Source organism: Gobius niger (assembly GCF_951799975.1).
Source record: "Gobius niger genome assembly, chromosome: 1".
Lineage (NCBI taxonomy): Eukaryota > Metazoa > Chordata > Actinopteri > Gobiiformes > Gobiidae > Gobius > Gobius niger.
The window spans coordinates 50,152,843-50,165,966 of record NC_136852.1 but is presented as its reverse complement, the minus strand read 5'-3'; the positions used below and the strand labels follow the sequence as shown (position 1 = coordinate 50,165,966).

Below are 13,124 nucleotides of genomic sequence, written 5' to 3'. Positions count from 1 at the left end.
GATGTGTCCAAGCCCAAACTGAAGTTCTAAATATTTGTCGGTCGGACGGTCAGGTTTTCACACTCTACACCAGACTCAATAGCCGTTATAGCATTTGCACTACGGTGACAGTAAAGCTTCTATTTGCTCTTTTGAAACATGGTGATAAACTCTGTAAAGAAGTGGTATGTTTGAAATGCTTTAAGAAAGTTAACAAGCTTTACTTGCTCAAGTTTTAATTGCCTTTTTTTTGCACTTTGGCCAACTGTAAAGTTTTTAAAGTGTGTTATAAATAAAGTTGGTATGGTATGGCATGGTAAAAAGAAAACTGACAAAGATTTAGGGCCTTTAAATTAATTAAAGTTAAGATTTTAAGCAAAGAATCATGAAATATCATTCAATTATTGTCTTTATAGTGAGCAATTTGTGTAAAAATAAAACATATACGTAAATAAGTGAGTGCTACTGGCACCAGGTCTCCCAATTGAAGTTAAAGCAGATCCCTGTGTTAGAACAATGCTTCCATTAAGCCATGGCCACCCTACTCCACACTAAATGCTCATTTGGCTGCGCGCCCCATAAAAGAGCTCCGGTGTCCCGGGTCAGACCCCGGGTTTGAAAGCACTTTGCCCCCAAACTTCTCTAGCACAATGAGCGTGTCTTAATCAAGCGGTGTAATAGCTGCTAGGGGCCCCTGGACTCTGCCGGGGCCCTTGTTCGCCCAGGGTAATGGGCGGAGACCTGTTTTTTGAAATCCTCGCGGGTCCCTGCTGCGATGCGCACTGCAGGAGTGGGCTGGGGGCGCGCGCACACCACACGCTGCTGCCGCTGCGCCACGCAAACACACACACACACAACATTTCCACCGTGGAGGAGACACTGCCATCGCAGACGCAGCGCCACGACCCCACTGCGATGCGAAAACCTCTGGCTCCACACACTCCAAACTTCCGCGCGGAGAGACACAGCACTGGAGCGGACCGACGCATGTAAGCCCGTCCCACAGATAGCGGATTATATTCACGCTTTTTTTTCCCCCTCCCCTTTTTTTCTTTTTCCTCTTCCTCCTCCTTATTCTCCTCGTGCTGGTTTCGTGTTACAAAGCCTTGGGAGGGAGTTGCGCGGAGAACCAGTCCCCGTGTGTAGTAGTAAGTGAATGACATGATCATATGGCTCGCTTCGCCTCGTAGTCTGAAAATACAGAGGAGGGGGGAAGAAGAAAAAAGGAGGAAGACAGACAGCTTTTGGACTTTTTTTTGCTTTTTGAGACGCGCTGTGTGACGATGTGGAATTATTTCTGACACGATTCTCAAAACAAAAGCCCCAGATAGCGGAGCGAGAGGAAGAAGGATAGTGGATCGTTCATAAAAAATAAAAAAAAACACAGAGAGAGGAGTCACGGGAAAGCGCAGGACGCGTTGCCTCAGATCATCACCACCATCTGCGTAATAACAAGGTAAGTTTGTGGGCTTTATGTCTTGCACCGCTGTGTGCCTTGATTCAAAGTAAACCAAAGGAAAGCTCGAAGGGAAGACAGCCTTTATCCTGCGTCCGGAACGGCGTCTATCTCTATCTCCAACTGTTGCCACGATAAAGCCTCGTTTATTTTATGTGTTTGTACTACAATGCGTGGATCTGTTTTGCTTTGGTTTGGAGGGGGTTTGATTTTGAACTCGCTCGTGCACACGTTATCCCGGGTGTCGTAGCCTTTTTTGGAACCAAAGCTGTAAGCGGTGCAACTTTCGCGCAGTGTAAACACAGGCGCACTGCGGGCTGGAAGAGACTCAACTCCCCGAGACCGTGCGTTTTCCAAAATCACTGCTGTTTCCTGTGTATAATCAATGGCCGTGGACAAAGCGACGCAGAACTGAAGATTGACGGACCGTGGCCACGTTCTGCCATACAGCATAACGACTGGATGCACTGGTAGCTATATACGCTCGATCCAAATCACCTGGATTGAATCTCCTTGTCTGATAGAAATGATAAGAAAAGGAAGAAATGGTGACACATGGTTCACGTGTTACTTTTGGTGGAGTTCGTTCTGATGTTGCCAGGACTTTCCAGTGGAGAGTTGACTCTCATTCAGCCGGCGCTCGGAGTGACAACAATGAAGTTGCAGAAAGTAGCACTGAGTCAGGCGTCCTCTATTGTCAGAGTCTCACAGTTCAGCAATAAATGCGCACGTTCGCCTCGCCCCTGTGGGTTTTGCCCTTTTTTCTAAACCCCACTCTGCTCACTGTGCATCATATCACGTTGAATATCATGTGGTTCTAACAAATAAAGCTTGTAGATTGTGTGGGGGATGTCAAAAATATAAGCAGTAACTTGATGATGCTGAGATGCAGTTGGAAAAGCTAAACATTCAGCATCTAAATAGCTTTACTTTAAAACTAATGTGATAACGCAATGCCCCCGTACAGCCTATTCGACCAAATTTCTTCCCTTCCCTTTGAAAATCCTCACAATATTTGCAGGGTGAAGCGCAAAAAATGTCATATTCTGTACTTGAATATTGTGATAATGGTTCCAATATAAACCAGTCCAACACAGTAACGTTCCATTAGATTAAGACTAAAATAGTAAACGTGTTTCTTCTGCTGCATAAAACGACAGAAATCAGCCAAAACAAGGATAAAACTGAACTGAATTAGAAAAATAATAATTAAAACGTGCAATTTTTCAAGTCACCATGAACTTTTGTTGAAGCAAAAGTGGTGCGAGTCTCTGTCAGATGTAAGACCTCGGTGCTTTTGTGATGTATTGTTGCTTCTTGACACGTTGCGTCACTTTATATTTTGCGAATGATATACTTCTGCCTATCGAGGACTTAACTCAAACTGCTATTTTAAAGTAGGACGCTCTTACCTCTTGGCTTTTTTGGGGCCCATAATGAAGTAAGTATTAGCTTCAGTTGAGTGATTATTGTAATTACCGGCCAGGAGGGAAGTGGGTTTGCTGGACACTGAGTGGGGCTTGTTTGGATTTTAAAAGGTATAGCTTGAAAATGGCTCAAGTTGTATATCTGTGTGTGCTTGTGTGTGTGTGTGTGTGTGTGTGTGTGTGTGTTTGTGTTATTTAACAAGCTCAATGGTGCCAGTGCCAGTTAACAATCAGACGGCGCAGGGGGCTGTGTGGAAAAAAAAAAAAAGCTCTAAATTCTGGCGACAGCGGTGTTAGTGGGAGAAGTTATTGGTGAGTGGGAGGGAGGCAAGGAGGGAGGGACACTGCTGTTATTGTGCCTGAGGATGTCTTCTCCTTGGGGATATTTGTCTCCTATATAAACTTTTTCATAAGGCTGCCGAGTGGTTAGGTGCATGTCGCGGTGCGTTAGTGTCATCGCTGTGATTAATGGGAGTAATACAGACTCTAAACCCATGGGTACGGCTTATGAAAAGGTGTTTTTTTCCCCCCCGTTCTGCTAAAAGAGTTACTTGCATAAAATGTTATTTCTTTTGTCATGGGAGAGCTGGTTAAATGGCTTTTATCTTTGTCAGTCCTACCAATATGATTCTTGGTTGATATGGTATAAAGCAGTGGTTCTCAATCGATGGCTCGCAAAACCTTTTCCGGGATATATTCTTTCAATATTTATCTTTTATGAACGTATAGAAACATCTGAATCTGTGAAAAATGCTGTTTTGTTCGTCATTTCAGCTTTATAGATTTATTGAATGTTCATTAAACATTCATTTGTGGGAAAAATACAGTATTTCACTTCACACAATTCTTTTTTGGGTTGTGGTTTGCCTCCTTAAGGTGGTATACGCTCATCTGCGGCTCTAGACTTCAAAATATAGGAACAGTTTTGTGTATCTATCCAACCCCAGTATATGCTTGACAACCCAGTATAATTTTAAACAAAAATTATGTATATTTTGCCTCCACAAAGACGACTATAGACATTTTCTACCTTTACAAAGTTTACCGAAAGATCCAGCTCGATCAACGTTTTCAAAAGAGACTAAATCTACTCGTTCCGTGCAGACATAGAGTATCTTATCTGGGACAATTGGCACAAAGACAGTAATAGAGTAGAGGCCGTGTCCCAGATGTTAATGTCTTCATTGGGAGTGCCACGGGAGGCCTCTCCTTTGTGGGACACACAATAGAGTCCACATCCTGACAAGCTCCGTCCGGTCTTCCCCCCTCACACAATTAAACCTACACGTCCCGTAGACAGACCAGGCACTGTCCCAGAGGCTGCTGCTGCTGCTGCTGCGACTGGCACCTCTGCACTGACTAAATGGGCGTCACAATGTTGCTCAATTTCACATAGAGCAATACCAGTGTTTTTTAATTATGCCTTTTGGTAAAAAAAAACTACAGACTTTTCTGGAGCAAATTGTATGGGGTGGGCGATATTGACAAGAAATAATATCTCAATATCTTTAGGGACTTTCTTGATAAAGATAATGAACAATGTGCTTCCAAACATCAACATTTAGGAGTCCCTCAAAAAGATTTCCATCTATTTGTTTGCTTATATTGTATGTACTTTTTGTTGGTTTCTTGACATGGGATATACATACTCAACATTGTAAATTTCCATTTCTACCAAACAGCATTTATCTTGAAGACGGTATATTGTCCACCACCTGTGAGTTACCAACATTTTTCCATGTACCTTAACCCTTTCTTCTTAACTTTGAACGATACCCAGCCCTATCTTTGACATGGTCCACTCCAATGTCCGCTTCTAGTCACCTCAGTGTCATGAGTGCTCGGCAACGTTGCGTGGTGGTGTCGCGGCCATGACCAGATGTGCTCCCCTGTTTGTGTTTGTTTGTTGCGTCGGTGTCACATGCTGCACATCAATGCAGCCTCTTCACAAATGTCCCGCGGCTCGAAGCTCGTCTAACTCCCATGATAACCCAATGATTTGTGCTTACGTAACCGCGCGCATTTCCATACACGAACACGCGCGGGACGTTGAATGGGCGACTATGGATCTGAATGTGTTTTTGATGCCGCTACAGAAGAATTTCTCACAGCCGATCTGCCAGTTTCCCACCGGATTTGTGCACAAGGCATTTTTCAACAACAACAACAAGAGCCTTTTCATCCCAGCAAGCAACAATTTAATACCGACTCTATCATCCTTTCTTGTTCGCTTTTAAATATCTCATTCAGAAGCAGATTGGCTTTTGTTTTTTCCGCTATTCTGAGGCGCTCCATGCGCCGGCACACTTCCCGCTGAGTGTGTGGAGAGAATCGGCCTAACTGATTTTCCTTGTGGCTATGTGCGTGAAGCTTCTCAAAGTGGGCTAAACTAGCTTTGAACAAGGAATTTTTACCTTTTTGATAGTGATTTTAACAGAGTCACATGACGAATCAAGGTCGGAAGAAGAAGAGCGAAACGAGGTCTGAGCTAGAAGTTCTTGTTTGTCAGATGTAAACCAGGACTAAAGCTGATCATGGGCAGAAGAACGACCCAACCAGGATAAGGTCTACTACTATGATCTCAATATTATTTGAAAAACTAAATTGTAACCAGGTCTGATTAAGTTCCAGGTATTCAACACACTTGTAAACCAAGCATAAAACAACAATCTTAAAGGGACTATAGGGAGTTTAAAAATGTTAAAATTAAGTATTTTCCTCCCCCTACATGTTCCAGCCATGTCCTAATGTGTAGAATGAGCTCAGACCTGTTCACCACGACTGCCTCTAAAATCCTGCACTGTCACTCAAAAAGCTGTCACTTCGGCCCGAATTGCCGTCATGCACGAGCTTAATATAGAAGGTGCAGTTACACATATGGCCTGAGGTGGCAGTAGTAAGTATAAAATGGCCAACTTGCATCCAGCCCCTTTAACTTGAACTGACCTAAACAGGCAGAGAAAAAGTCACTCACACAGTTTATAGCGTTGTTTTTCCTTTTAAGCCATTCACTCTCAATATTGAACATGCAGCACAACAAGCTACTTCTGTCCCCCAGAAAAGCAGATTCTAAAGAGACTAAATACCGAGTCCTCAGCAGAAGACTTTGAGAACTGTGTGACTTGGCGTCAGATGCAGTGACTTCAGACCGTTCACAGATGGGACAGTTGTTTGTGTGTTTTGGGGATGAGCGTGTGTGCTAGAGGGAGACAGCAGGAGGCAGAATTTGGCCGGACCGCCCCATGTTTGGAGAAGACTCAGGAAGAGGAGACAGGCTTGTTTACAGGACGACCAGGGTGAGTGATCTGGAGACAGATGCAGGGTCAAAGTGATACGAAACAGCTGCTCAATGCGCTCTCCAAACCAGCGGACTGAGACTTATTGGATTTGAGTGGTTAAATGAGCTTGGCTGAAGAAATGACAAGTCAACTACATGGACAAACTGGTCACTATTTGCCTGTTCACTTGAAATGATATCGTAAAGCAAGCGGTTCTCAATCTGCATCCAAGTTCAACCATTAGAGATAGGCCACATTCGTAAAGGACGTTGCTCTGTCATGCGAGTTCTGGTTGTCTTTCACAAGTCCAGAACAACTAGTTTAGACCTGGCTTAGATCGTAATTAGACCTGGCTCACTCCTCAGTTCCAGTGCTTGCTCAAAAAGCCCTGTGCCGGAGAGAATCTAAACTGTTAGCCGCGTATCCCAGCTAAAACGAACCTTTCTGCAAGTCGTGTACATAAATTTAAACTTTCAGATTGCAGAGCAGGGTTTGGTTTCACAACAACAAATCCCAGAGCATAGGATTTGCAATTGATGAATTTTGGTGCCTATAATACGACGCAGACCGCACACAACGGTCTGATACTTTCACTAATTGCTTTTACACAAGGGCCAAAAGGATTTTAGTCTTCTATAGGAAAAAGTTTGGTACCGAGCCCTTGAGTTTGGTTTCTGCTTTGGGTTCTCTCTGCACATAAGACCCAGCGTTTGACTAATATGTTAATGTGTAGGAAAAAGCCATATATTTCTCGACGTCAACCCTATAGTTTTACTTCGCTCTTTCCTTCCCGTCGACGTGTTTTCCTTGTGTCCTCACTCGCTCCGGCAGAGGCTAAAGTTCAAAAGGGGGAGATTTGAACGCTTCTGTTTGGGAAAGTTTTTCAAAGCGGCGCGCGTGTCATAAATGGTGATATAGGGGATGGCTGAGGACGGCGAGGGCGAAAAAGAAGCTTCTGCGTCGGAAGAGGATAACCAAACGAATCTCGGAGACGAGCGTTACTCACAGTGATCCAACGGTGTCAGTTTTCAGACATCACTCGACGTGCGTCACTCAAACGCTCCACCCGCTGTCAAATATGGCTACTTTTTTTACTTTTTTACTTTTCACGCCTTCATGGTCCGCAGGAAACTTATAGGAGGAGATGGAAGCAGGGGGATTATGGATATGGCCAACAACACATTCTGACGCAAATCGAAATAGAACTTGGACATTATCTCGGTTTGTCTCGACACCGTAACTTTATTAACAAGCGCGAGGGCTGCTGTAGCTTGTTTTGAAATTCGGAGAGAAAGAAATTAATTACTCATGAAATTCAATCAAGTTACTGTTGGAAAATAATTGCAAATCAAATTATTCTGCCGCTCGTTGCCATATAAATACACAGCTGCTCATAGCGCTGCATTATAGTTTCATTTCTCCCCTAAAGCCAAAATTGTAAGCCTGAATTATCTTCTTGAGCGTCTGGGCCGAGGTTCGGATTCGAGTGGACAGGATTATGCGCAATAATAAACAACATGTTGACTTGTTTGGGGTTTTAAGCATATTTTAATATATTACAAAATGATGAACTCAAAGATCTCAAAGGCTGTTGGTATATGTGCTCTGCAGACAATTTCTCATCCCCTGGAGTATTTTTGTTTATAAAACCCGCTTACCCTGCAGTTTAGACAAGAGGCTGACCAATGTAATGGCCGATGTTTGGGGATTTTACAGTATCGGCTATCGGCAGATCTAGCGCTGATTAAAGCCAGGGCCAAAAGTGACAGAGACTTGTGGGAGGACTCGTTTTAAAGCCCTGACTTTCCTCTTTTCAAACAACTTTTAGAACAGAACAGAATCCTATTTCAATACTTTAGGCGATTCAGTCATAGTTTCTGTCACAGCTTTGATTAGTTGCCGTTAGCATTAGCATACTGTTGCTAGCCCTGCAATTTTGCACGCGATCTGAACTACAACTGTAGAGGTTAAAACTAGCAACGCAATTGACTTTGTGCATGACTTCAAATCACAACAACTCCGCCCAAGAAGTCACTTCCTGTTTCGATCCAGCACGCCAAAATAAAAGCACACAGCTCGTCTCATTGATTAGTTCAGCAGGTACTTGCAACATTACAAGAATATAACTAAATGCACACATTTTAAGTGTTTTGTCTGGTAATAGTTAGGCAGAAAGAAAGTTGAACTAATGAATAAGATGAGGTGTGCTGAATCGAAACAGGAAGTCACTTCTTGGGCGGCGTTGTTATGATTTGAAGATTTGAGTCAATTTGGATCGCTGTGCAAAATTGCCGGGGCTAGCAACAGTATGCTAATGCTAACGGCAACTAATCAAAGCTGTGACAGAAACTATAATTGAATCACCGAAAGTAACCAGATATTTGGAAAAATATTGGTCGAAAATATCGTCCGACCATATGGGTATTGGCCTATAAAAATCCCCAAATATCGGCCGAGCATCATAGTTTAAACTATAGGGCTCTATTTTTTATTTGATATTAGCCTGTACCTTTTCACAATAATAATAAATACCTTTAGCTGATTTATCAACTGAAGACAGAGCTTTTCTACAAACCTCAGCTCAAACGAAAACCACTGCTTTCCTCCAGTTTCATTTAACCACAAAGATCTTCCATTGTCTCATCCAAACTCCAAAGCTGGGTGCTGTTTCTGCCAAAGAAATGGCTGTAAAAGTCTCAATAATTAAAGTACCATGACGATTATTGAGAGTGACCAAAGTAGAGATTACGATTTCGATTAATTGCCAAGCCCTATGGTTTGGATCTCTACAAAGTGTCCTGAACTTTGTGTAAAACTGAATGTACAATTGCAATAGCAAGACAGGAAAGTCCCAATTAGGAATTTTACCCTTCTAAACTGATCAGCCCTTTGACAGAGTATAGCCTATATTTAATATATTCTTCAGAGCCCGCTGCCATATGTCTATCCACGGGAGGTTGCAGCGAAAAATCCCTCCGCTCACTCTCTATTTTGCCATAAATATGCAGATTCTCTTGACGTACAGACTGTCATTACCAATATCCCGGCGAAACTGCTGTAGTGTGCAGAGAATAGCGCTCCCTCCGCTCCTCTTTTCGGGAGCCTGTTGACAAGTTGCCGTCAGCCCGTGGGATATAGATCCGGGGGCTCTTCTTGGCAGCGGCTGTGATTGCAGTTGTTCCGCGACCAAGAAGCTTTAGCTGGAGTGCGGCGCGGCCCTCCCTTTGAGCTGCCTCTATCTCTCTTTCTCTTGGCTTACTCATCTTTTTCACTCTCCTCCTGTCTACCCCGCTCGCTTGATTCGACTCAATTCAAGTGGCATAATGAGGTCTTTTTTTGGGGAGGGGGGGGGGGGTTGGCAGAGCGTAAGCACTTAGCACTCCTATAGCTCAGGTTTAATTGAACAGGCAAGTGGATACTCAGCCCATTGGGAAAGGGGTGCGTTCGTGTCGTAACATTCTGAAGAGCCCATAGATTAATATTAAGGTAGAGCACTGTCGAGGAGGGTGGTGAAATTTGAGTTTTATTTGACAGATTGCTGTTTTGCCCTTGTTTGTGGTCAATTTCTCTGTAATCACTGTTCTGATACAAACAACACTAGCACAAAGGGTATGTCTTCTGTCAGCATTAATGAAGCATAAAGTGATATTATTTTCTTACAGTGTCTCCCAAAGTGGTGATATTATTCAAACGTACCCGTGAATACAGGCGGTTGTGAGTTTGACATGAGTTTTCCTCAATGTTTGGCATTTTGTCTGTGGGCGGGGCTTAATGAGACTGCATACAAATGGCACAAAACTAACCCAAACCTTGTTTCTCATCTTTATGTTTAGATTTTTTTTTGTGCTTTGATTCTGAATCCGAAAGTTAGGGCGTGTCTGGAAACTCATTTTTAACAAATAATAGCTTCATTAAATAATGCCTTTTATCCTTTAACCCTAAGATTAACATTTTGTCAAGTCCTAACCGAAAACTTAATCAGTTTTCAATTAATCAATTCAATTAATATATACTCTCATAACCAGAAAAAATATCATAAAAATCTCAATGGTTCACCAGAGGAATTATGTAAAATTGTGTTAAACTACATTTGAATGAAGACTTTAGTCCCTGGTTGACAAATATATGTTTGGGTTCAATTTTGTGGATTTCTGCGTGTACTTTTGAGAAATAGTGAAATGTCCATCGAGTTACTGTATATAGGCTGCTTCCCTCCATCAAGGATTCTATAATGTGAATGCAATCTATAAAAACGATATAGTGGGAAGCAGTTTTATCCTGTGGGAGCCTGGGAAGCGAATGCAACAGCCACAAAGCTCAGCCTCATCCATCTCTCCAAATCAATTCGGCTTAATTCAACTTATTGGCTTTATTTTCAACATGCCAACATGCATCACCGTGCAGGGCAGAGCAGTAATAAATATGTGTCACACTTCATAAAAGATGCAGCAGTCTTCGGGGACAGCGAGAACGAAAAATAAGCCCAGGGAAAAAGAGAAGCTCTTTTCCAGGAAACTTTTTTTTCCGCCAACTGTTGGAAAATCCGATCCGGTGCACGCGGCTGGTCCTGGAGCAGATACCGCAGAGCCAATACGGTTGGCCACACCGGCTCTCATTCACACTCGTGGCACTACTTTTGGAAGTTTGGTTTATCAAACGTTTGCAGGCTGACCTGTCATTTCCACACTGACTTTGCTGATCAATGATATTTCAGAAAGTGCCAGACCACTGCTCAGACCTTAGAGTTTATACCTAGCTGCTTAAGTTCTGCGTTTGACATAGTTAAGTCCTATTTTAGTCCACATGTAGCCCTTTAGTCCGGTTAACTTTGGGTTTGTCCATGATTCAAGCCTGGTTTGACTCCAAGTTAGTCCTATTTACTTTAGTCTTGGTTAATTCTGCCATTAGTCCTGCTTTATACAGGGTATAGTTATTCAGTATCTAGTCCTGGTTTAGCTGAAGTGGCCGTAGTTTATAACCAGATTAGTTTTGGTTCATTCCTGAATTTACACCTGGTTTTGGCAAACATTTAACTCAACTTCATGCACTCTACATTCATCAAGTTTAAACGTTCCCTCAGACCTACACAGGCTGACACACATACAATATACGAAATCTACTAATTCACTCGCCCAGTCTGTTGTTGCGGTTGATTTGTTTGGACCCATGGTTTAGAAAAGATCTTCTATAAACCCGGTTCATCAATGTCTGCCGACACTGACCCTGCAATCTCCCCCATTACCTTTTGCTGATCAATGCGATTAAAAAAAAAAAACTGTCAGACCACGGCAGCAAGAAGCGCCTCAGCGTAATTACAGCCGGCTGAAACAAATGAATAAACAGATGGGGGCTAATCCATAGCGCTCAGTCGTTATATAAAGGGTTTTTGCTTTTGGTTCTGCACCACATCAGTCTGTCCATTCGCTCCAAGTCACCTATAGGGCTTTTATGTTGTTTTTTGGGCTGTGCCTTCTGCAGAACTTATGAGTGTCAAAACTATGCTTGACCTGCTTTTTGTTGCGAGATTTCTATTGGCCATCTGCTGCCCACTCACCCCAGCTGCCCTCTGCAACCAACAATCCATAGCAGAGAATATACTCAGAGTTAGCGAGGTTCAACGGGAGTTTAGCGGAATTAAAACTGTTGGGCATTTTTATGAATTACAAAGTAAGGGTGCGTTTTAAAGGTTAAGTCTATTACTGTCTTTGTATGTTGCTCACTGCTTTTTATTTTCATTTTTTATAATCGCTCTTCAATGCCACTGGGAAGGACTTAACTATTTTGGGAAAATTTCCAACTTTCCGAAAAACAGTGTGAGTGTGATTCATCTATTACATCAAAGACAAGGTCCATGGTGCGTTTTTTTTAACAACGAGGCCTTTTTTGAAATATGAACCACTAAACCGATCGAATGTTTTGATATTTGCAAGGATATTTTCTTTATTTTACAACCTCTGAGCCGCAGAATTCAACGGGCATCCTTGATACTCTTTATAGACGTTCCCTTCTTCGAAATAGTTAGAGCTCAAGAATGCAGCTTATAAAAACTTGCACGTTCTGGTATTTAAATCTTCGGTATATTTTAGCCTAGTAATCTTCTTCCTTCAATCATCTTTCTGCCTCTAAAAGCCCGAGAGAGAAAGAGGGAGAAATGTTCATTGCAGGCTATTTGATACTTATCCTGTAATTTCCGCCCCAACAAGCAGCTGGACTCATTTTTCCGTGTTCGCCCGTTTCCTGGGTCTTTGAGTCGGAGCGCTGGTTGGAGCTGTATTGGGGATAGATTGTACTTTCAGCCAGAAAAGCCTTGACATTGAGCCAAGTGTGTTTGGGGGGCACACTGTTAGGTATTTAGCATGTTGCATGAGGGCCCCCGAGCTGCCTGTTTGTGCTCGTGTTTGTTAGCTCAGCAGATGTTTTTCTGGCTCGCTTGCCCGCTCTGTGTTGTGTATACCGCGCGCACCTCTAAACGCTTTTGTTATTGCGGGCTTGGTGACACGTCGAAGCTGTTCAGGCTCTGGTCTGCTGAGGTTTCTATTGTTTGCTGTTGCTGGCAGTGTGTGTTTGTGAGACGGGAAAAGCCATGCATATTCGGCTGTCGCATGTTCAGCCACAGTAACTTGGTGTCGTGCGAATGTGAGGAAGATACGAAGCTTATGGTGGGACTGTTGTTTACTCCTTATGTACAGTATGTAAGACAATTTCATTGTATCGTGACTGGCTACCTGCTCCGACAACCGCTGACCCACTGAAGTGTCTGGCCCAAGGACTCAACAGCCTCTGTTTGAGCCGCCATTAAGCGTATAGTTCTGCTTCTTCTTACTGTATAAAAAGTCATTCAAAAGATAAGATTGTGTCATGGACGTCAAACAGTAATGGGGGTACACCGCATGCCCCTCGCCGCCTCATCCGGTGCTAACCAGAGCGTGCGAGTTTGTTTTTACGACAGCCTTTTTTGGCATTGTTCTGGTCCAGTGGAGCTCG

The 13,124-nt window shown here is 43.1% G+C and overlaps 1 protein-coding gene across 2 annotated transcripts in view; it reads left to right on the top strand.

Moving 5' to 3' along the window:
• The first annotated feature begins 784 nt into the window (after window positions 1–784).
• Window positions 785–13,124, top strand: part of sema4c (sema domain, immunoglobulin domain (Ig), transmembrane domain (TM) and short cytoplasmic domain, (semaphorin) 4C) — a 159,462-nt gene continuing 147,122 nt past the window's right edge. Inside the window, exon 1 of one of the 2 annotated variants that reach the window (XM_079567376.1) lies at window positions 785–968. The gene's annotated coding sequence lies outside the window, so the exon portion shown is untranslated. Of the gene's footprint in view, window positions 1,436–13,124 lie in introns of both variants that reach the window. The other variant, XM_079567374.1, reaches the window with a different exon arrangement.